The sequence below is a fragment of the Lagenorhynchus albirostris genome, chromosome 3, assembly GCF_949774975.1.
Source record: "Lagenorhynchus albirostris chromosome 3, mLagAlb1.1, whole genome shotgun sequence".
Lineage (NCBI taxonomy): Eukaryota > Metazoa > Chordata > Mammalia > Artiodactyla > Delphinidae > Lagenorhynchus > Lagenorhynchus albirostris.
Window position 1 is genome coordinate 154,049,162 of NC_083097.1, and position 25,429 is coordinate 154,074,590.

General features: G+C 37.9%; 1 protein-coding gene and 1 pseudogene across 3 annotated transcripts in view; both read left to right on the forward strand.

Moving 5' to 3' along the window:
• The window catches only part of RNF130 (ring finger protein 130), a 112,342-nt gene that overhangs the window by 49,264 nt on the left and 37,649 nt on the right, over nt 1-25,429 (forward strand). The window lies entirely within an intron of this gene.
• On the forward strand, nt 22,578-23,519 carry LOC132517920 (rab-like protein 2A; annotated as a pseudogene).

Sequence of the window (25,429 nt, forward strand, 5' to 3'; positions counted from 1 at the left end):
CCTTTACCCTTAAATACTTCATTGTGTACTTTCTAAAAGCAAGAACATTCTCTTATATAACCACAGTGTATGATTATCAAAATAGTGAAATTAACATTAATATCATTATCTGATCTATAGACCTTTTCTAAGTTTTGTGAAATTATCTTAATAATGTCCTTTATAGCAAAGAAAACCCTGGATTGATCCAGTCAAATTGTATGTTGTGTTCAGTTGTCACGTCTCTTTTAATCTGTTTCATGACATTGACATTATTGAAGAGTACAGGCCAGTTGTTTTGGATTTGAGCTTGTCTGATGTCTGATGTTCCTTCATGATTAGATCCAGGTTATATGCATTTTTGTCAGGAATACCAGTCCTTTACATTTGTTAGTTTTTTATTTTGAGATAGGTGTCATTTCACATACGTTTATGAGAAATAATACAGAGAGATCCCAAATACCCTTCACCCATTTTCTCCCAGTGGTAAAATCTTGCATAACTACAGTAAATATCACAACCAGGATATCAACATTGATAAAATCCACTGATCTTATTCAGATTTCTCCAGTTAAACTTGTGCTGGTGTGTGTATAGTTCTGTGCAGTTTCAGGTGACCAAGTCAAGATACAGACCCATTATCACAGGGATCTCTTGTGCAAATTCTTTTATAGCCACAGCCACCTCTCTCCTACACCCCTGCATAACCCCTGACTACACTAGTCTGTTCCCCACTCTGTAATTTTGTCACTTCAAGAATGCTATATAAATGGAATCACATAGTATTTAACTTCTAGAGTTTGGATTTCTTCATCTAACCTAATTCCCTTGAGATCCTTCCAAGTTGTTATATGTCAATAGTTTATTCCTTTTTATTGCTGAGTAGTATTCTATGGCTTGGATGTACTATAACTTGGTTAACAAAATTGTTTCCAGTTTTGGCTATTATAAATAAAGTGACTATGAACATTCATATACAGGTTTTTGTGTGAACATGAGTTTTCATTTCCTTGGCATAAATGTTCAAGAGTGCAATTTTTTGAGTTATTATGATAAGCACATATTTAATTTTGTAAGAAACTGCCATACTCTTTTCCCAAGCAGCTGTACTATTTTACATTCCCAGTAGAAATGTATCCCTGATACAGTTCATCTGCATCCTTGACAGCATTTGGTGTTGTCACTATTTTTCATTTTAGCCATTCTGATAGGTGTATAGTAATATCTCTTTTGTGATTTTAATTTGCATTTCTCCAATGACTACTGATGTTGAACATCTTTCATGTGCTAAATGCCACCTGTATATCCTCTTCAGTGAAATGTTTATTCGTGTCTTTTACCCATTTTCTACTGGGTTGTTTGTTTTTTACTGTTGAGTTTTGAGAGTTCTTCATACATTCAAAATACAGGCCTTTTGTCAGAACTGTGGTTTGCAAATACTTTCTCCCAGTTTCTCCCAGGGTCTTTTGAAGAGCAAAATTTTTAATTTTGATGAAGCTTAATTTATCAGTTTTTCCTTTTATAAATTGTGCTTTTGCTGGCAAGTCTAAAAAAAAACTCTTTGACTACCCCTAGATACCAAAGATTTTCTAATTTTTTTCAAAAAGTTTTACATTTAAGTCCATGATCCATTTTGAATTAATTTTTGTGTAAAGTGTGAGGTTTAGGTTGAGGTTCCTTTTTTTACTTATGTCTGTCCAGTATTGCACCTTTGTCTAAACCACAAAGCTTGATTCTTTGCCCAGTCTTTTCCTCCTTCTAATTCTTGTTTCCCAGCAACAAGTCACCTCTTTAAACTCTTTCATCTGTTCCTTCTGTTATTAACTTCATATAACTAAGTAGCATGCTATACTCCTTTTTAAAATAAATTAAAGGTGTTTTTTAAATATATTGCCATCATGAAAGAGTGAAAAGTAAAATGATCAAGAGTAGCTCTAAAAGGGTGTTCTTGACAAGAAAACCCTAAAATATTGGTTTGAATGTAGTGCATCTCAAGGACTTTTGAAAAAAGCAAATGGTTTGTCCCAGGAGCCTGCTCTTTGACGGTACTGCTTTAATTAGCACCCACCATGGGGCCTGTGTGTGATGAAGGACTCAGCATAGTCACCATCTGGCGCAGGCCACAAACGGGAACTGGTTTTGCGGCTGACTGCGCGCAGACTTCCTAAGCATTCTTCTCCAGACGCTGCTGTAGCAGAGTGGTATTCTGACCTTTGTTCCTCCTTCCGTTTTTCCTAAGGTTGAGAAGCACTTGATGAAATTTTTATGTGGCTTAAAAAGCTTAGCTTATTAAAGTTTAATACGAAGGTGGCAGCAACTCAACTGGTTGAAACCTTTGGCTATTTTAAAAGAGAAACCAGAACTATTAGTGAAGAAAAATAAGTGAGTTTAAGGAGAGACTCATTTTCTCCCACAAACTGTCATCGTGAAGCAGTTCTTTCTACAGAATATGCTACCAAAGAGAGCCATGTGTTGTGAATAACTTTCTAAGCACAGTGTAATGTACACAATTGACACCATTTTATACTGGAAATAAGAATCAAATGCTTTGGCTTTTTAGTGTACTGCCAGGTATCTGTGGTTGCTCTTCTTGAAAACTTGTTAGAATACATCTGAATACAAATAGGTCAGATGATGGCTGACAGTAAACTTAAATGTCACCTTCTAATAAGACAGTGATAGTTATTCCACACAAGAGGATAGATGTTTGGTGTGTTTTATTGAAAGGGTACTTAAGGTTTTTCTGAGAAATGTAAACTTGTTCACAATTACATAGTTAATATTGTACCCTTAATCCCAAAGTGGTCAAGTTTGACAAACCAGAACAATAAAACTTTTATTTTACCGTTGAGGAATAAGGCAGGTATAAAAAAATTCCATAACCTAGGACTACTGAGTTTAGAAGGTCTTCTTAGGAAATCCCCTGAAAATGCATATGGTTTTAGGTATTTAAAACTCGTTATAGCTTCTTGCCAAAATGTATATGCAGTATTCTTAGACTTTATACATATCTCAAGGTTACTGAAATGAAATACGCTTTTGCTGCCCATTTTTATCTCAGAAGATAGCTAACTGAAGAATGCACTTGCACGTGCGAGCATGGAAGAACACTGAATGTTCTTCAGAGGAAGGCTAGTACTTTGCATGTATAATCTTCAAAAATGGTGGGTTCAAAAGTCTTTTCCATCCAGATTGGAAGGGGGGAAGTTATTGTGCATACTGTCAAGGTTTTTCCCCTAGGAAAAGATTAGGTAGTCAAAAAGGGACAGATTTCTTCATAGTTGGATGGTAGATTGAATTTTATTATGTTTTTTAGGGATTGACAATTCCAGAAGAACTAGAAAAGGAAACTAGATCTTTGAACTGAGAATGTATTATTTTACCACTTTTTAAGTATATTGCAAGTGTTCTTTCTTTTTATGTCTTGCTATTATGAACAATTTACATAAATAAATACCACTTTCTATATTCAGAGACTATATGCCTTCTAAACATTATATCAAAGCTTAAGACTTTGTTTTTCTAGCACAAAATATTTTCTTGAGGGCTTCCGTGGTAGCGCAGTGGTTGGGAGTCCACCTGCCGATGCAGGGGACACGGGTTCGTGCCCCCGTCCGGGAGGATCCCACGTGCTGTGGAGCAGCTGGGCCCGTGGGCCATGGCCGCTGGGCCTGTGCATCTGGAGCCTGTGCTCCGCGGCAGGAGAGGCCACAACAGTGAGAGGCCCACGTACCGCAAAAATATATATATTTTTTTTTCTTGAGATCAGAGTGTTTCTAAGATATTCAGTTCTACATCCTTGGGGTTTAGCACAGGGCCTGGCATGTCACAGTATCTCAATAAATGCTTAAATGAATTAAAGAATGAGATTACATTCTATTGGGAAGGCAGACAGGTGTAATCGAAATACCGTGTAGTGTAAGAGTTATTCTTTTGGAGCAGAGTGATATTATTAGAGTGTTATCCAGAGGAGATAGTGACATTTGAGCTGAATTTTAAAGGATGAATAAGACTTCATCAGACAGGAACTGGGTGGAAATTCAGGCAAAGGGATCATTTTCCACAGAGCTGTGGGGAGATAAAAGGAGAGACAGAAGAGTTGAATGGCATCAGAAATAGTAGGGAGGAGACCTGAGACTGAACTGAAACTGGATGAGCATATTGACACTAGAAGATGAAGGGCTTGACTCTCATGCTGAAAAATTTAGACTTTACTCTCTAAGCAGTAAGGAGTCAGCAAAGGTTTTTTAGCAGTGGAGTGATAAAAGATTCTTTTCCATTAGGAGAGGCTTGGGGGAAAGAGTTCTTAAAGAGGAAAATATTGAAGAGCAAAGGAAAATAATATTAATAAAGCAAGGTTATGTAGAGAGCTGGGGGAAGGATAGGGGCACAGACAAATGGTTACCTTGGAAAACTGTTGGGGATACTTCTTTTCAGGCAAAAGAGAAAAAGGTAGTAGTGATGAGAGAGTGAATGAAAGAAGGTGCTGACTACAAGACAGTTATCTCAGTCAGGGAAAAATTATATTTACAGCACCTGAATTTCACCAGTGTCTAAAAGAAGAAAGCCCTATTATCTGCTGATATAGACCTAATTCTGTATTTATGGGAGAGTTCTGATGACTGAACAGAAACCAGAGATGAGTCTCATTAAAGTGACCTGCCATCAACATATTGTGAACCATCTGGCTTTGAACAGATCATTCCTGTTAAATTAAGCAGTATAAGCTGTTTTAAATTGTTTTCTACCAATTTAAAACTTTTGGATACTCTGCACCCAAATATAGAATAGTGTTCACATTGGTATTCTTGATGTCTTTAACCAAGTGAAATAAATTAATCTAGCCCCTGATGGTCAATATCCCTTCATATTTTATAATATGGGAAGTCTTTTAGGCATTTATAATGGAAAAAGAACTGGACTAGAAGGTCAGGAGACCAAAGTTTCTGGTCCCAGCACTTTTACTAACTTTAGGTAGATCACCTTAGTTCTCTCTGGATTTGGGTTTTCTCCTTTGTATAATAAAGTGATGCATCCCTGTGGTTTTGTCCCATTCTGTAATGTTCTGTGTGTGGTGAGGTGGAAACTTGAGTAACTTTATTAACTAAAGTCAGAAGTATGGAGAATATGAGTGGGTAGAGGGTTATGGGAAATGCTTTGGAAGCTAGGGTTGGTAGTTTATACTTAGTATAATGAGTCTCAAATTTTAGTATGCAAAAGAATCATGTGGGGGCACTTTTTCCCCCTCCTTCCCCTCCTCTTTTTCTTCTTCTCCTCCTCCTCCTCCTCCTTTACTTTCAAAAACTGCAGATTCCCAAGACACCTCCTCCCTCCAGTCTTTTCAGGAAGTCTGGATAAGACATATTTACCAACTCTCAATCTGAGCAAATTACTTATCTCTCTGTGCCTCAATTTCCTCTTCTGTAAAATGGGAATACTGTAATTCTTTCTCATAAAATGATTGTGAAGGTGTCATGAGTCAGTACATGTGAAGGACTTACCACAGTACCTAGCACATGGTATGTACTGAATAAATCTTAGTTACTATAAATATCATAATTATTTCACATTATTATTAAGTACCTGGCATGGTAGGTGACGGTAAGGGATCTTAAAAAAAAAAATGATCTTCACAAAAGGAATTTGTGCTTCATCTTAGATATTTGAGTCAGCATGACACAAATAGTATCAAAATCAAGAGGTGGGGGAAAAATGGCTTTTAGACAGATTCAAGTAAGAGAACAAAATCATAGCTGAGGTATACCTGTCACAAAGTGATGGGAAATGTTGAGGCAGGTATTTAAAACTCAAGGGATGGTCCAAAAGAAGGTAGTAACACAGAAGCCAAGTTCCAAGAAAAATATTACAATGAAGATATTTGACATTATTATCAAACACAAGGAAAAGATGTTTTTTACTTTTGCTACAGGACATTTTGAAAGTTCAGAAGTGGAAGTGATGATATATCTAAATATTTATGGGAGATCTCTAATTAGGTGCCCTACATACATTCAGATCAACTTGCTGAAGCTGAACTCCTCCCATCAGTGCCTGCTCTCCTCTCTCTGCCAATCTTTCATCTACCATGATTCCTCTCCCACATAGCCAGTCACTAACTAGAAAGCTGGGATGGCCATTCTTGACTTCCCTCTCTTCTCATTCCCCCGCATCAGTCAGTCATTAGGTTCTGTCAGTCTTACCTCCTAAATCTTTCTTACTTTGTCCTCTCCTCTTGCCCCACTACTACTTGCCTAATTCAAGCCCTACTTATCTCTCTGAAGTACTAGACTCTACCTGGTCTCTCTGTCTCCAGTCTTTTCTGTGTCACATACATTCTTCTCTGGAAGTCAGATCTGAATTCTCCAGAATTCAGATCTCATCATGGAACTCTTTTGTTTAAAATTCTTCAGTAGAATTCTGATCTGAGCAGGATGGAAGCAGTGGGTATTTTGTTTAATCTTCCCAAATCCCTTTTAAAAATACAAAGAACAACTAGGATAGCAAAAGGAAAAACCCAAAGACAGCATCTTCAGTGATGCCAAGGAGCAGGGTACCTCCAAGAACTTCTGGAAAAGGAGTGGTCACGCCAGACAACTAGCAGCAACAAGACCTGCACTGTAGCTCCAAGAAAAGGAGTCAAAAGAAGAAAAGGGTGGTCCTAAGAACCAGAAATCAGAAGGAAAGGGCTTGACTCAGAGGGGAAACCTCAGCAAATAAATCTGAGAACAACTGGTAAAATAGCTATAGCACCACAGACTCTAATTTGTAAACAATTGAAAAAAAGACCTTGGAAACCCATTAAGGAACTTTAGGGAACACAGGGTGGTGGGGCAGCCTCAGTCCTTGAGGCAGTCAGTAACACACATGAGCATACACACTCAGCCTGGATGGATAGATGGATGGATGGATGGATGGATCAATCTAGGTAAAAACTTTAAAACTGTATAAAATCTATATGAGAAGAAGTACAAAATACTCCTGAAAGACGTATATACTTAAACAAATATATATACTGTATATATACAATATATACTTAAACAAATGGAAAAGACACCTTCTTCCTATTGAATATAATCATTCAATACAATGAATATATCAGTTCTTCCTAAATTCACTCATAAGTTTAACTTAAGCCCAATAAAACTATTTTCAGATATTTTTCTGGGGTTAGATAAGGTAATTATAAAATTTATTTAGAAGAATAAGTAATGAAGAAAAAAATCCTGAAAAAGAGGAGCAGTGAACAGGTGGCTAGCCACACCAAGTTTTATAATACCTAATAAAGCCTCTTATTTAAAAGAGTGTTAAGAGTTAATCCATGAATAAACAGAGCAATAGAACAAAATGCAAAATCCAAAAATAGACACAACTGAGTGTTGAAATTTAATACAAAGCATCATCTCAAATCAGTGGAGAAATATGAACTTTTTAATAAATGGTATGGGACAATTGGAAGAAGACAAAATTAGATCCATTCCTCAGTTGTACACCAGGATAAATTTCAAATGAAGCAGAGATCTGATTATAAGCAATAAAACTACACATATTAGGAGAAAATGAAGGCTAAATTTTCCTTTTTGATGGAGAATTGGGAAAACTTTGAATTACGGCTCAAAATTCCAGTAGAGTAATAAAGATGATTGATAAATTTGACTATTTTTTAAAGGAAAAATCGAAAAAATGAGTGACAAAAAAGATATTTGCAATTTACATTATAGACAAAGGGTTAACGACACAGAAGACCTCCCCCCCAAAAAAAGACAGAAAACCTGATAGAAAAAAATGGGCAAAAAAACGAAATAGTTCACCAGAAAGAAATGCAAATAGTTCTTAAAATGTTAAAAGGTGTTCAACCACATTCATAAGTTAAATATGACTTAAAACCAAACTGAGATACACACTCATAAGTTAAATATGACTTAAAACCAAACTAAGATTTCTTATTAATCAGTGCAGGGGAAAAAATATTCTAAGGTATGACAACATACTTTCTTGACGAGGTTATAGGGAAAACAAGCATACTCTCATTGATGATGAGAATGCAAAATGGTACAGTTCCTGTGGTGGGGAAGTGGGAATTTGTAATATCTTGCAAAATGCATATGCACTTATCCTTTGTCTTAGTAACCTCACTAGTAGGAAATTAGCCTGATAATGAACTTGCAAAAGTAAAAAATGACATATTTGTTATACAATTCATTGTGATATTACTTATAATAACAAAAGACTTGAAACATTCAAATGTCCATCAATAGAAGTTTGCTTGAATAAACTAGTACTCTACACATGAAATACTCTAAATGCAATGGAGTAGTGTATAGCTGTAACAGAGACTGGTTTCTAAAGCTCTCTGGATGCTGCTATGGGGTGACCTCTTAGTGCAGAACAGTTTTAGCATACCAATTTATTGTAATAAACGGGGGGAGGGGACCATGAAAACATTGATATATATATAGAGAGATACATATCACATATATACATATATGCACATGTACATAATGTGCATTTATTTTCAAAAGGAAACAATGTAAGGATAAAGCAAAAATTAACATAAAGAGTTATTATTTGGGGGGAAGGGAACAGGATGGAGGAGATAGAGATTGATGAGACTTCCCCGTACTGGTTTTATAGTTTTGACTTTGGAACCATCTAAATGTTTTAGATCTTATTTTTAAAAAACAAAAGAAATCATCAAAATTGAAAATAAATGGAACCTAAATATATTTCAAGATGATGATATAAGCACATAGAGAAATGAATTGTTTTAGGGGACTTTTCTTTAACAGTACATTTCTATTGGGATACATTCAAAGGATTAAAAAAAAAGTCTAAGCTGGAGCTTTCAGCAGCAAGGAGGTACTTGAGAACAAGCTCCTGTAAATGTGAAACTCTGGGCCATTGATAAAAAAATGTTTTCAAACAATGATGAGGACAGGACTCATCAAGTATACCGAGTATATGGAATTTTTAAAAAGCAGGCCACAGGATAGAACCAAGATGGCAGAGTATAAGGACGTGCTCTCACTCCCTCTTGCAAGAACACCAGAATCACAACTAACTGCTGAACAATCATCGACAGGAAGACACTGGAACTCACCAAAACAGATAGCCCACATCCAAAGACAAAGGAGAAGCCACAATGAGACGGTAGGAGGGGTGCAATCACAATAAAATCAAATCCCATAACTGCTGGGTGGGTGACTCACAAACTGGAGAACGCTTATACAATAGAAGTCCACCCACTGGAGTGAAGGTTCTGAGCCCCACGTCAGGCTTCCCAACCTGGGGCTCCGGCAACAGGAGGAGGAATTCCTAGAGAATCAGACTTTGAAGGCTAGCGGGATTTGACTGCAGGACTCTGACAGGACTGAGGGAAACAGAGACTCCACTCTTGGAGGGCACACACAAAGAAGTGTGTGCATCGGGACCCAGGGGAAGGAGCAGTGACCCCAGAGGAGACTGAACCAGACCTACCTGCTAGTGTTGGAGGGTCTCCTGCAGAGGCAGGGGGTGGCTGTGGCTCACCGTGAGGACAAGGACACTGGTAGCAGAAGTTCTGGGAAATACTCCTTGGCGTGAGCCCTCCTAGAGTCTGCCATTAGCCCCACCAAAGAGCTGGGTAGGCTCCAGTGTTGGGTTGCCTCAAGCCAAACAACCAACAGGGAGGGAACCCAGCCCCATCCATCAGCAGACAAGCAGATTATAGTTTTACTGAGCTCTGCCCACCAGAGCAACACCCATCTCTACCCACCACCAGTCTCTCCCATCAGGAAACTTGCTCAAGCTTCTAAGATAGCATCATCCACCAGAGGGCAGACAGCAGAAGCAAGAACTACAGTCCTGCAGCCAGTGGAACAAAAACAACATTCACAGAAAGATAGACGAGATGAAAAGGCAGAGGGCTATGTACCAGATGAAGGGACAAGATAAAACCCCAGAAAAACAACTAAATGAAGCGGAAGTAGGCAAACTTCCAGAGAAAGAATTCAGAATAATGATAGTGAAGATGATCCAGGACCTCGGTAAAACAATGGAGGCAAAGATCAAGATGATGCACGAAATGTTTAACAAAAACCTAGAAGAATTAAAGAACAAACAAACAGAGATGAACAATACAATAACTGAAATGAAAACTACACTACAAGGAATCAATAGCAGAAAAACTGAGGCAGAAGAATAGATAAGTGACCTGGAAAACGGAATGGTGGAATTCACTGCTGCAGAACAGAATAAAGAAGAAAGAATGAAAAGAAATGAAAACAGCCTAAGAGACCTCTGGGACAACAATAAACACAACAACATTTGCATTATAGAGGTCCCAGAAGGAGAAGAGAGAGAGAAACGACCTGAAAAAATATTTGAAGGGATTATAGTAGAAAACTTCCCTAACATGGGAAAGGAAATACCCACCCAAGTCCAGTAAGCACAGAGAGTCCCATACAGGATAAACCCAAGGAGAAACATGCCAAGACACATAGTAATCAAATGGGCAAAAATTAAAGACAAAGAAAAATTTATTAAAAGCAACAAGGAAAAAACGACATTAACATACAAGGGAAAATTATTGAAAGCAGCAAGGGAAAAATGACAAATAACATACAAGGGAACTCCCATAAGGTTAACAGCTGATTTCTTAGCAGAAACTGTACAAGCCAGAAGGGGGTGGCATGATATACTTAAAGTGATGAAGGGAAGAACCTACAACCAAGATTACCCTACCCAGCAAGGATCTCATTCAGATTCGATGGAGAAATCAAAAGCTTTACAGATAAGCAAAAGCTAAGAGAATTCAGCACCACCAAACCAACTCTACAACAGATGCTAAAGGAACTTCTCTAAGTGAGAAGCACAAGAGGAGAAAAGGACCTACAAAAACAAACCCAAAACAATTAAGAAAATGGTCATAGGAACACACATATCGATAATTACCTTAAACGTGAATGGATTAAATGCTCCAACCAAAAGACACAGGCTTGCTGAATGGATACAAAAACAAGACCCATGTATATGCTGTCTACAAGAGATCCACTTCAGACCTAGGGACACATACAGACTGAAAGTGAGGGGATGGAAAAAGATATTCCATGTAAATGGAAATCAAAAGAAAATTGGAGTAGCAATACTCATATCAGATAAAATAGACTTTAAAATAAAGAATCTTACAAGAGACAAGGAAGGACACTACATAATATGATAAAGGGATCAATCCAAGAAGAAGATATAACAATTATATATGCACCCAACATAGGAGCACCTCAATACATAAGGCTAACAGCTATAAAACAGGAAATCGACAGTAACACAATAATAGTGGGGGACTTTAACACCTCACTTACACCAATGGACAGATCATCCAAACAGAAAATAAGGAAACACAAGCTTTAAATGACACAATAGACCAGAGAGATTTAATTGATATTTATAGGACATCCCATCCAAAAACAGCAGATTACACTTTCTTCTCAAGTGTGCACAGAATATTCTCCAGGATAGATCACATCTTGGGTCACAAATCAAGCCTTAGTAAGGTTAAGAAAATTGAAATCATATCAAGCATCTTTTCTGACCACAACGCTATGAGATTAGAAATGAATTACAGGGGAAAAAAACATAAAAAATACCAACACATGGAGGCTAAACAACACATTACTAAATAACCAAGAGATCACTGAAGAAATCAAAGAGGAAGTCAAAAAATACCTGGAGACAAATGTCAATCCAAAACCTATGAGATGCAGCAAAAGCAGTTCTAAGAGGGAAGCTTACAGCTATACAAGCCTACCTCAAGAAACAAGAAAAATCTCAAACAACCTAATGTTACACCTAAAGGAACTAGAGAAAGAAGAACAAACAAAACCCAAAGTTAGCAGAAGGAAAGAAATCATCAATATCAGACCAGAAATAAATGAAACAGAAGCAAAGAAAACAATAGCAAAGATCAATAAAACTAAAAGCTGGTTCTTTGAAAAGATAAACAAAATTGATAAACCATTAGCCAGACTCATCAAGAAAGGGAGAGGACTGGAATCAATAAAATTAGAAATGAAAAAGGAGAAGTTACAACAGACACCGCAAAAATACAAAGCATCCTAAGAGACTACTACAAGCAACTGTATGCCAATAAAATGGACAACCTGGAAGAAATTCTTAGAATTTCTTCTAAATTCTTAGAAATTCTTAAATTTAAGAAATTCTTCTTAAATTCTTAGAAAGGTATAACCTTCCAAAACTGAACCAGGAAGAAGCAGAAATTATGAACAGACCAATCACAAGTAATGAAATTGAAACTGAGTAAAAATCTTCCAACAAACAAAAGTCCAGGACCAGATGGCTTCACAGGTGAATTCTATCATTTAAATTAAATTAAAATGAGAAGAACTAACACTGATCCTTCTCAAACTCTTGCAAAAATTTGCAGAGGAAGGAACACTCCCAAACTCATTCTATGAGGCCACCATCACCCTGATAACCAAAACCTGACAAAGATACTACAAAAAAAGAAAATTACCAATATCACTCATGAATATAGATGCAAAAATCCTCAACAAAATACTAGCGAACAGAATCCAACAACACATTAAAAGGGTCATACACCATGGTCAAGTGGGATTTATCCCAGGGATGCAAGGATTCTTCAATATACACAAATCAATCAATGTGATATGCCATATTAACAAATTGAAGAAGAAAAACCATATGATCATCTCAATAGATGCAGAAAAAGCTTTTGACAAAATTCAACACCCATTTATGATAAAAACTCTCCATAAGGTGGGCATAGAGGGAACCTACCTCAACATAATAAAGGCCATATACGACAAACCCACAGCAAACATCATTCTCAATGGTGAAAAGCTGAAAGCATTTCCTCTAAGATCAGGAACAAGATGAGGATGTCCACTCTCACCACTATTAATCAATATAGTTTTGGAAGTCCTAGCCACGGCAATCAGAGAAGAAAAGGAAATAAAAGGAATCCAAATCGGAAAAGAAGAAGCAAAACTGTCACTGTTTGCAGATGACATGATACTATACATAGAGAATCCTAAAGATACCACCAGAAAACTACTAGAGCTAATCAGTGAATTTGGTAAAGTTGCAGGATACAAAATTAATGCACAGAAATCTCTTGCATTCCTATACACTAATGATGAAAAATCTGAAAGAGAAATTAAAAAAACACTCCCATTTACCATTGCAGCAAAAAGAATAAAATACCTAGGAATCAACCTATCTAGGGAGACAAAAGACCTGTATGCAGAAAACTATAAGACACTGATGAGAGAAATTAAAGATGATACCAGCAGATGGAGAGATATACCATGTTCTTGGATTGGAAGAATCAATATTGTGAAAATGACTATACTACTCAAAGCAATCTACAGTTTCAATGCAATCCCTATCAAATTACCAATGGCATTTTTTACTGAACTAGAACAAAAAATCTTAAAATTTGTTTGGAGACCCAAAAGACCACGAATAGCCAAGCATTCTTGAGGGAAAAAAACGGAGCTGGAGGAATCAGACCCCCTGACTTCAGACTATACTACAAAGCTACAGTAATCAAGACAATATGGTACTGGCACAATAACAGAAACATAAATCAATGGAACAAGATAGAAAGCCCAAAGATAAACCCACACACCTATGGTCAACTAATCTATGACAAAGGAGGCAAGGATATACAATGGAGAAAAGACAGTCTCCTCAGTAAGTGGTGCTGGGGAAACTGGACAGCTACATGTAAAAGAATGAAATTAGAACACTCCCTAACACCATACACAAAAATAAACTCAAAGTGGATTCAAGACCTACATGTAAAACTGGACACTATAAAACTCTTAGAGGGCTTCCCTGGTGGCGCAGTGGTTGAGAGTCCGCCTGCCGATGCAGGGGACACGGGTTTGTGCCCTGGTCCAGGAAGATCCCACATGCCGCGGAGTGGCTGGGCCCGTGAGCCATGGCCACTGAGCCTGCGCGTCTGGAGCCTGTGCTCCGCAATGGGAGAGGCCACAACAGTGAGAAGCCCGCATACCGCAAAAAAAAAAAAAAAAAAAACCTCTTAGAGGAGAACATAGGAAGAACAAACACTCTTTGACGTAAATCACAGCAAGATCTTTTTTTTGCGGTATGCGGGCCTCTCACTGTTGTGGCCTCTCCCGTTGCGGAGCACAGGCTTTGGACCTGCAGGCTCAGCGGCCATGACTCACGGGCCTAGCCGCTCCGCGGCATGTGGGATCTTCCCGGACCGGGGCACGAACCCGTGTCCCCTGCATCGGCAGGCAGACTCCCAACCACTGCACCACCAAGGAAGCCCAGGAAGATCTTGTTTGATCCACCTCCTAGAGTAATGGAAATAAAAACAAAAATAAACAAATGGGACCTAGTGAAACTTCAAAGCTTTTCCACAGCAAAGGAAACCATAAACAAGACAAAAAGATAACTCTCAGAATGGGAGAAAATATTTGCAAATGAATCAACAAAGGATTAATCTTCAAAATATATAAACAGCTCATGCAGCTCAATATTAAAAAGCAAACAACCCAATCCAAAAATGGGCAGAAGACCTAAATAGACATTTCTCCAAAGAAGACATACAGATGGCCAAGAAGCACATGAAAAGCTTCTCAACATCACTAATTATTAGAGAAATGCAAATCAAAACTACAATGAGGTATCACCTCACATCAGTTAGAATGAGCATCATCAGAAAATCTACAAACAACAAATGCTGGGACAGGGTGGGGAGAAAAGGGAACCCTCTTGCACTGTTGGTGGGAATGTAAATTGATACAGCCACTATGGAGAACAGTAAGGAGGTTCCTTAAAAAACTAAAAATAGAATTACCATATGATCCAGCAATCCCACTACTGGGCATATACCCAGAGAAAACCATAATTCAAAAAGATCCATGCACCCCAATGTTCATTGCAGCACTATTTACAATAGCCAGGTCATGGAAGCAACCTAAATGCCCATCGACAGACGAATGGATAAAGATGTGGTACATATGTAAAAGGGAACAAAATTGGGTGATTTGTTGAGATGTGGATGGATCTAGAGACTGTCATACAGAGTGAAGTAAGTCAGAAGGAGAAAAACAAATATCGTATATTAACACATATATGTGGAACCTAAAAAATGGAACAGATGAACCAGTTTTCACAGCAGAAATTGAGACACAGATGTAGAGAACAAACGTATGGACACCAAGGGGGGAAAGCGGCAGGGGGGTGGGGGTGGAGGTGTGATGAATTGGGCGATTGGGATTGACATGTGTACACTGATGTGTATAAAATTGATGACTGATAAGAACCTGCTGTATAAAAAAATTTTTAAAGAATTAAGAGAGATAAAAAAGAAAAAAGAAGAATACAAACAAGCTTTAGGAAAAGGTTTACTGGTTTGGTTGGTCCACATTTTCCTTTTATGTTTGCAGAAGACTGATGCATGATAAAAAATATATGATCAATTAAGTCTAAATTTTTTTCTCTGTGTGTAAAATAGAAATTATAAAGAATAAGAAAGTATATAATCAAATAGTAATTAGCAGTGTCTTTATCTTTCTAAAATATATAAAAATAATAATATGTCTTAAAATAATGGTACGTTTCCTTGGATTAAAAAAAGTTTGGTATTGTGGGCAAAAAAATAAAGCAACCCACAGTATAAGACTGAATCATCTCTTGTGTGAGGATCTGTATTAAAGATCAGATGACTAAGATGAAAAGTTCCAAGAAGAAGTTTATTATCCTTTAATCCTGAATTTAACTTCCCAAATTAAATTCTTTTTATGTTGCAGTTCTGAGGTATCAAAAGCTTTTCTTTTCTTGATATTATATATTATCATAATAACTCAGTTTACCATAGGAATTGGAATAAAACATCAGCTTTTGTTTCTTAGGAATATACTGATAGTCACTGAAATTCATTTCTTTGTCTCTAAGCTTATTTTATTTTAAAGAGTATATATTTTATCATTAAAAAGAATATTGACAACTGACCTCTTTTGAAAAAGTTATTTTGTCTAATTTTTCTTTTGAAAACAGAACCATCACTAAATAGTGATGTACAGAGTATGTGAGCTAAATGGGAGTGCAACACCAATTAAGATTTCATTTTTGAGAGCTAGAATGTTAAACTGGCCTTTTTGTTTTATATTTGTATTTTTGGTGAAGAAATGGTTTAAATGGTGTTAAAAAATCAAATTCATATTTTGTGTCAGTGATAGAAAAATCTTAATGGATATCTATTGAATTTTCTTAAATGCAATTTTACTGTTCCTTACTTGGGTATTTCTTTTGGTTAACTTATTGTTTCTGATTACATTTTTTTCTTCCACATAATTTTTTCTTTATATTTCTGGTAAAAGGGCAATAAAATTCAAATATGATGTCATGTGAGACTATATTAAAAAAATTACTCTATTGGCAAAAAGAAAAAAGTCTAAGCTGCATTTAATAGCCTTATTGTTGGTAGTATTGTTATTTTGAAACTATTATATGTAGATTGTAGAATAAAGCAAATAAGTAATTATGTTGATGATATTAGAAGGCAAGAATCAGAGTAAGAGAATAAATATTTAAAATACAGAAATATTATAATAATCCTTTAATCTTATTGAATTGAAAATGTCAGTATGGACTCCTGGTTTATTTTCCTTTTACTAAAGAATACAGAGCTCCTCTGTCCATGGCAATGACAACCCAGTAACAATGAATACCTCTCTTTATAGAAGAATTCCAACTAATAAATGTAGAAGGGGACTTCCCTGGTGGCACAGTGATTAAGGATCCACCTGCCAGTGCAGGGGGTGTTCTATCCCTGGTCCGGGAAGATCCCACATGCCGCGGAGCAGCTAAGCCTGTGCACCACAACTACTGAGCCTGTGCTCTAGAGCCCGTGAGCCACAACTACTGAGCCCACGTATCAAAACTACCAAAGCCTGCGTGCCCTAGAACCCGCAAGCCACAACTACTGAGCCCGCATGCTTCAATTACTGAAGCCCACGTGCCTAGAGCTCATGCTCTGCCACAAGAGAAGCCACTGCAATGAGAAGCCCACGCACTGCAACAAAGAGTAGCCCCTGCTCGCCGCAACTAGAGAAAGCCTGTGTGCAGCAACAAAGACCCAATGCAGCCAAATAGATGCAGAAGGAATGACAGAATTAGAAAATTATTTTATATTCTTAATAAAATAATGAATCTCCATTCCCACCCCATTCCACCCTCAGACTGCTCTAGGGTTATTTTCAAATACCATTTCCCACTCAAAAAAAAACCACCCAGGCATCCTTGGAGAAAAGGCTTTTTTTAGGTTTAGGGAAGCAAATTTATAAGATGAATATTGTACCAATTAGCAAGGAAGCTATTGAAGACTACTGTGGTGGTATCAAAATGACCTGGGTGCCATCTTAAAGGAGCTCCCTATATCAGTCAAATATGAGACTGAGCATTCAGGGAATAAATATTGCAGTTGATTGAAACTGCAGGTTGTTAGAGAACCAATTTGTTATTCTGAAAATCAGTTTTTAAAAACTGACTCATCTATTTTTTCTGTACAAATTGTATTGCATAGTAACCAGCTAGTTGATGAGGGAAACTTCTTTATAGAAGAATTCCAACTAACAAATGAATTATAGAATTAGAAAATCACCATTTCATTACCCTCAATGAAATGATGGATTTATAGTGCTCATCTGTGGATGCTAAAATCAGATGAAAGACTGATGGGAGCTTCATAATGGATGGCTCAAGCACTTAGGACTGTCAGAACCCGTTTTCTCTTCCCTCCACTACTTCAGCACAGCTGCTGATTGTGTATCTGTAGAATAATGCTGTAGTTTGTGGTTTGACCCCACCTACTTGTAGTCTGGGGTTTGTGAGATACCCTTTCACCTGGTTTTGTTAAAGATGTTTGTGGGCTTTTACTTTTACTCTCAAAGTTTCTCTGTGCATTTTTATGAGGAAATTTGGTAAGATTTTAAAAGGTACACTGACACCACCACCTTGTGCCAGTTGAAGGCCATTGCATCAGGCTTTTCTTCCTGTCCTTCCACTGAACGATTATTGTCGAGGCCACCGTGACCTCTACTTGCCATCTCCAGTAGTCACTTCTTAGTTCTCGGGATACTTCCTCAAACTTCATACACCCAAAACTGAACTTTTGATTTCCCCTTCCAAATCTGCTCTTCCTGAATCTTCCTTATGTCTCTAAGCTGCTCAGCATCATCTTTGACCCCTTTCTTTCTCCCATATTCCACACTTAATCTATCAGTCCTCTCAGATCTACCTTCAAAATATATCCTGTATACTAACACTGAACAAAAAGGAAATTAAGGAAACAATATACATTTACAATAGCATCAAAAAGAGTAAAATATTTAAGAATAAACTTAACCAAGGAGGTAAAAGACTTATACACTGAAAACTACAAAACGTTGCTGAAAGAAATTAAAGATGCAAATAATTGGAAAGTCATACTATGTTCATGGATTAGAAGACTTAATATCGTAAAGATGACAATAGTACCCAGATTCAGTGCAATCCCTATCAAAATCCCAATTGCTTTTTTGCAAAGATAGAAAATCCTATCCTAAAATTCATATTGAATCTCAAGGGGTCCAAATAGTCAAAACAACCTTGAAAAAGGAGAACAAAGTTGGAGGTCTCAAACTTCTGGATTTCAGAACTTAGTACAAAGCTACAGTAATCAAAACAGTGTGGTTCTGGCATACAGACAGACCAGTGGAATAGAATTGAGAGCCCAGAAATAAACCCTCACATATATGTTCAAATGATTTTTGATAAGGTGCCAGGACCATTCAGTGAGGAACAGACAGTCTTTTCAACAAATGATGCTGGGAAAACTGGATATCCACATGCAAAAAAATGAAGTTGGACCATTACCTTACACTATGTACAAAAATTAACTTGAAATGGGTCAGAGACCTTAGCATAAGAGCTAAAACTATACAACAATATAAGGGAAATGCTTCATAACATTGGATTTAGCAGTGACTTCTTAGATATGACACTAAACGTACAAGTAATAAAAATTATAGATAAATTGGACTGCATCAAAATTTTAAATGTCTGTGTAGCAAAGGACACAGTAAATTAGAATGAAGAGGCAACCCACAGAATAGGAGACAATATTGGCAAATTGTGTATCTGGCAAGGGTTAATATCCAGAATATATAAAGAACTCCCACAATTCAACAAAACAGGCAAACCTGGTTTTTTAAATATGCAAAAGACTTAAAAAGACATTTCTCAAAAAGAGATATACAGGGACTTCCTGGTGGTCCAGTGGTTAAGAATTGCCTTCCAATGCAGGGGATGTGTGTTCAATCCCTGGTCGGGGAACTAAGATCCCACATGCCGCTGGGCACCTAAGCCCGCGCACCACAACTAGAGAAGTCCGTGTGCCTCAACAAAAGATCCCACATGCCGCTTCGAGGATCCCACGTGCCACAACTAAGACCCAAAGCAACCCAAAAAAGAGAGATATACAAATGGCCAATAACCACATGAAAAGATGTTCAACATACTAATCATTAGGGAAATGCAAATCAAAACCACAATGAAATATCACTTCACAATCATTAGAGCTAATATTTTTTAAAAAACAAAATAAATATTTCTTGGATGAGGAGAAACTAGAACCCTTAGGCATTGCAAAATGGTGAGGCCACTGTGGAAGACAGTATAGCAATTCCTCAAAATATTAAACATAGAAATACCATACGACCTGGCAATTTCACTTCTGGGTATATACCAAAAGAATTGAAAGCAAGATCTCAATGAGATTATTTTATACCCATGTTCAATAGCAGCATTATTCACAATAGCCAAAAGTGGAAGCAACTTGGGTGTACATCAATAGATGAATGTATAAAGGAAATGTAGTGTATACATACAATATCACTCAGCCTTAAATATTATTAAGCCTCATTATTATTCAGCCTCAAAAAGGAAGAAAATTCTGACACATGCTACATTGTGGAGGAACCTTGAGGACACTATGGCAAGTGAAACAAACCAGTCATAAAAAGACAAATACTGTATGATTCCTCTTACATGAGGTACCTAGAGTAATCAAATTCAAAGACAGAAAGTAAAATGGTGGTTGCCAGAGACTCGGGGTGGGGGTGGAAGGAGGGAATGTTTAATGGATATATAGAGTTTCAGTTTTGCAAGACAAAAGAGTTTGGGAGATTTGATGCATAAAAATGTGAATGTACATAACATTACCAAAGTGTACACTTAGAGATGGGTAAGATAGTAAATTTTATGTTACATGTTTTTACCACAATTAAAAGATTTTTTAATTTGTAAGATATTTGTTTAAAGAAATGTGATAATATATAGTGGAGTTATATAAGTAAAATGGGTGACAACAGCACAAAAGCTGAGAGGGATGAAATGAAAGAATACTGTCGTAAGGCTCTTACACTATATGTAAAGTAGTATAATCACCTGAAATTAGACTGTGATAAGTTAAAGATGCATACTTAAAACCTAAAGTAACCACTAAAGTAACACTACAAAGAGTTATAGCTAAATCCAACGGAGACAAATGAAATTGTAAAAAGACAAGACAAAACAAAACAAAAAACTCAATCCTAAACAAAACAGAAAAAAGCAGGAAAAGGGAATAAAGAACAGATGGGACAAATAGATAACAAATACCAAAATGATATACATAAACATAATCATATCATAGCCACATTAAAGTATACCCTCTAAACACGCAGTTAAAAGCAGAGGTTAGCAGATTGGATTAAAAAAGGAAGACCCAACCATATGCTGCTTGTAAGAAACCTACTTTAAATATAAAAATATAAATAGGTTAAAAGGGTGAAGAAGGCTACACAAAACCAACACAAATCAAAATAAATTTGAAGAGGCTAATTAATATCAGGAGATTTCAGAGCAAACCTGTTGCCAGGGATACACTTAAACACTTATGCAGGTAATAACAAAGCTAAAAAAAAAATGAAGTGAAAACTGATAGACCTGCAGTGAGAAATAGACAAACCTGCAATTATAGTCTGATTTCATTACCCCTCTCTCAATTGAAAGAATAAGGAGACAGAAAATCATTGAGTACGTAAAAGACTTGAACAGCATAATCAACTAACTTTACCTGATTGATGTTTACAGAACACTCCCTCTAACAAAAGCAGAACATACATTCTTTGGAAATGCTCTCTGGGCCATAAAACAAGTCTCAAAATTTTAAGAGGATTCAAGTCACACAAAATATGTTCTCTGACCTCCTGGAGTTAAATTAGAAATCAGTAACAGAAAAATCTCTGGAAAACCCCCAAATATGTGGAAACGAACTTCTAAATAACCCATGAGATAAAGAAGAAATCAAAAGGGAAATTAGAAGATCATTTGAACTGAATGAAAATGAAAACAATATATCAAAATTTTGAATGTGCCACTAAAGCAATTTCTATATTAGAGAAGAATGTCTGGAATTAATACTCTCAGCTTACACCTTAAGAAATTGGAGAAAGAAGAGCAAATTAAACCAAAAGTAGACAGAAGAAAGGTAATAAGAAAGATCAGAGCAGCAGTTGGTGAACTAGAAAACAGAAAAACAGAGAAAATTACTCAAAGAATTAGTTCCTTGAGAAAGTCAATAAAATTGATAAGCCTCTGGCCAAACTGATCAGGAGAAAAAGAGAAGGCACAAATTAGCAATATCAAAAATGGGATGACATCGCTACAGATTATAGAGATAGTAAGGAAATCTTGTGAACAAGTTTATGCCAATAAATTTGACAACTTCTATGAAATGGATGAATTCCATTAGTGTGGTCATTCCATACTAATGACCAAAGCTCACTCAAGGTGAATAGATAAATTAAATAGCCCTATATCTATTAAGGAAATTGCATTTAAAACTATCCGAAAAAAGAAAACTCCAGGTACAGATGGTTTCTGGTGAGTTCTACAAAAACTTAAGGAAGAAATAACAATTCTATGCCAACTCCAGAAAACTGAAAAGATAGGAATACTTCCCATTTCATTCTATGAAGCCAGCATCATCCTGGTACCAAAACCAGACAAAAACATTACAAAACAGAAAACTACAGAATCCCTCTTGAACATAGATTTTAAAATTCTAAACAAATTTTACCAAATCATATCTAACAATATATAAAAAAGATAGTTCATCATGACCAGGTGGCATTTATCCCAAGAATGCAGGTTGATTTAACATTCAAAAAATTAATCAGGGCTTCCCTGGTGGTGCAGTGGTTGAGAGTCCGCCTGCCGATGCAGGGGACACGGGTCCGTGCCCCGGTCCGGGAAGATCCCACATGCCGCGGAGCAGCTGGGCCCATGAGCCATGGGTGCTGAACCTGCGCGTCAGGAGTCTGTGCTCCGCAATGGGAGAGGCCACAACAGTGAGAGGCCCGCTTACCACAAAAAAAAAAAAAAAAAATTAATATAATTTTCTATATTAACAGACCAAAAAAAGGAAAACCATATGATCTCAACAGATGCAGGAAAAAAACATTTACCAAAATCCAGCATATATTCCTGATTAAAAACTTTTAGCAGGGTGTCTGGGATGATATAGGGTCCAGGGACGGCAGTGTACAGGGCCTAGGGGTCAGCTGGCCAAGGGTTGGCCAACCTGCGGTATCCCTGGTCTCCAGCCCTCACCCAAGACTATCCAAGAGGACAAAGCCTCCCCAATGGCAGGCTCAGCATGTGGGAACCACCTCTCTGAGGACTTCCTTGGGCCCTGAGCCAGACGGAGGGCCTGGTTCCTGGAATGACAGGCTGACAGTGACAAGAGTCCCTTCCCCTGGGCTGGGCCCCTCTATAGCCAGGAGCCAATGGCCCAGGACAGAGCCAAACCCTGTGAGCTGAACCAAGAGAAATACAATGCTGATGACAACATGAAGATCATCTGCCAGTGGGACAGCACCATGGGCAAGCCCAAATTTATGGAGAGATTTATCATAGATGGATTTCAGCCACAGCAGCTGTCCACATACACCCTGACCCTGTATAAGCACATGGCCATGGTGGACAGTATCTTACTGGTCTCATCTTTGTGGACTTTTTGGACACAGCAAGCCAGGAGCAGTTCCAGAGCACACATGCCTCCTACTGCAAGGCCCACACCTACATCGTGCTGTTTGATGTCAGAGGAAAGTCACCTACAAGAACCTGAGCACCTTGGGAAATGGGGCTTTGGGAGTTCAGGCCAGAGATCCTGTGCATCTGGTGGCCAAAAAAATTGTTGCAGACATAAAGGTGACCCCCAAAATCTTCAGTTTTGCCCAGTTCTCCCTGCTCCCATACTTTGTCTCAACCGCTGGTACCAACAGTGAAAAGCTTTCCAATGATGCAGTTCAGTTGGCTGTGTCTTAGAACACCCTGTACACTTCATGGATGAGGTTTTGCAGGAGCTTGAGGACTTTGACTTGGATAGAAGGAGCAGAAGGAGGAGGATATGCCCAACTAAGAAGCAATGGGGCAGCATTGTGAGCCCATCTCAAAACTGAGAAGCCCTTCCAAGCCATCTCCCACGAACCTCCTGAAAACCCACCAATCCCATTTGCCTCCCCTACTTCATTGCCCATGATACCTTCTCACAGTTGTTTCCTCCCCTGTACTCAGGGACAGGGATGAGGATAGCACCAGCAAGTGCCCTCAACCGATGTAAGAGGTCCACATTAGACCGTAAAGCAGAATTAGAGATCAGTATTACAACCTTCCCTCCATGGCCAGACAGTAAAGAGAATCAGGGAACATGCTTTGTGTGTCTCTTAGAAATTTAGGTGAGTTTTTTTTTTTCTCCCAGAACTGACCTCAGGGTCCATTCATTGCATCTCCACCAAGGGAATGATTTCTAATCCTTGATTACCCCCATTTCCATCCCCGTGGAATTTGGGAAGCCTCCGTTCTTTTTACACATGACCTACCATCCTTTATCCTTTTTAGTCTCCCAACAAACTTTTTAAAAAATGGTTTTGAGCAGACAGCTGTTGACTTCACGGATTTTTGAGCACCTATGGTATTTCACGAGCTCTTGTAGGTACAGCCAGTACCTTGGTGAACGGTTAGGCCAAGACCACAGGCACAGATTTGCCATTAAAATCAAGTGAAAGGGCTTCCCTGGTGGCGCAGTGGTTGAGAGTCCGCCTGCCGATGCAGGGGACACGGGTTCGTGCCCCGGTCTGGGAAGATCCCACATGCCACGGAGCGGCTGGGCCCGTGAGCCATGGCCGCTGAGCCTGCACGTCCGGAGCCTGTGCTCCGCAACGGGAGAGGCCACAACAGTGAGAGGCCCGCGTACCGCAAAAAAAAAAAAAAAAAATCAAGTGAAAGGTGTCAGATCTGGCCGTACACAAACTTTGTTGGTAAACGTCAAAGGTCAGTAGGCCATTGGGTCCAAACCCATTTGGATTACAAGAACTTGACTTCTTAAAGAGGTACTGTTAAAACCCCTCTTTCATCATATGAGGCTTTCTCTCATTTTTTGAAGACTAGTATGGACGTTGTGTGACTCTGTCCTTTGGTGACAGAGGCTGCAAAAGAACCATCCTGCTGCCTTTTCCGCTTCTTTCTAGTACTTGTGGCTCACTAATGTGTTTTTATGATCATCTTGTGCATTATTTCCATTGTTTTTATTTTTTTCTGTTTTTTTTTTTACAGTAAGGGTTGAATTACATTTTAGAAATCTCTTAGCAAAGTAGGCATAAAATGTAACTTCCTTAAACTGAAGAGGGGCATCTATGAAAAACTGACAGCTACCATCATACTTAAAGGGGAAGACTAAATGGTTTTTCCTAAGATTAGAAACGAGACTGATGTGTGCTCTTATGACTTTTGTTTCCACATTATACTGGAGGTTCTAGCCAGCACAATAAGGAAAAAGAAAAATAAAAGGTACCCATATTAGAAATGAAGAAGTAAAACTGTCATTTGCAGATGACGTTATTGTCTATGAAGAAAATTTGACGGCATTTATTAAAAAGCTACTAGAAGTAACAAATGGGTTTAACAAGGTTGCAAGATATAAGATCATTATACATTTTTATAACTATTTTTTTAATATTTTTTTTTATTTATTTATTTGGTTGCACCAAGTCTTAGTTGCGGCTGGTGGGCTCCTTAGCTGTGGCTCACGGATTCCTTAGTTGCAGCTTGCTGGCTCCTTAGTTGTGGCATGTGGGCTCCTTAGTTGTGGCCTGTGAACTCTTAGTTGCAGCATGCATGTGGGATCTAGTTCCCTGACCAGGGATCAAACCTGGGCCCCCTGCATTGGGAGCTCAGAGTCTTAACCACTGTGCCACCAGGGAAGTCCCAAGATCATTATACATTAATGAATTTTATTTCTATACAAGAAATGAATGGGAATTGAATATTTTAAATACCATTTTCATTAGCATCAAACAGGAAATAACATAAA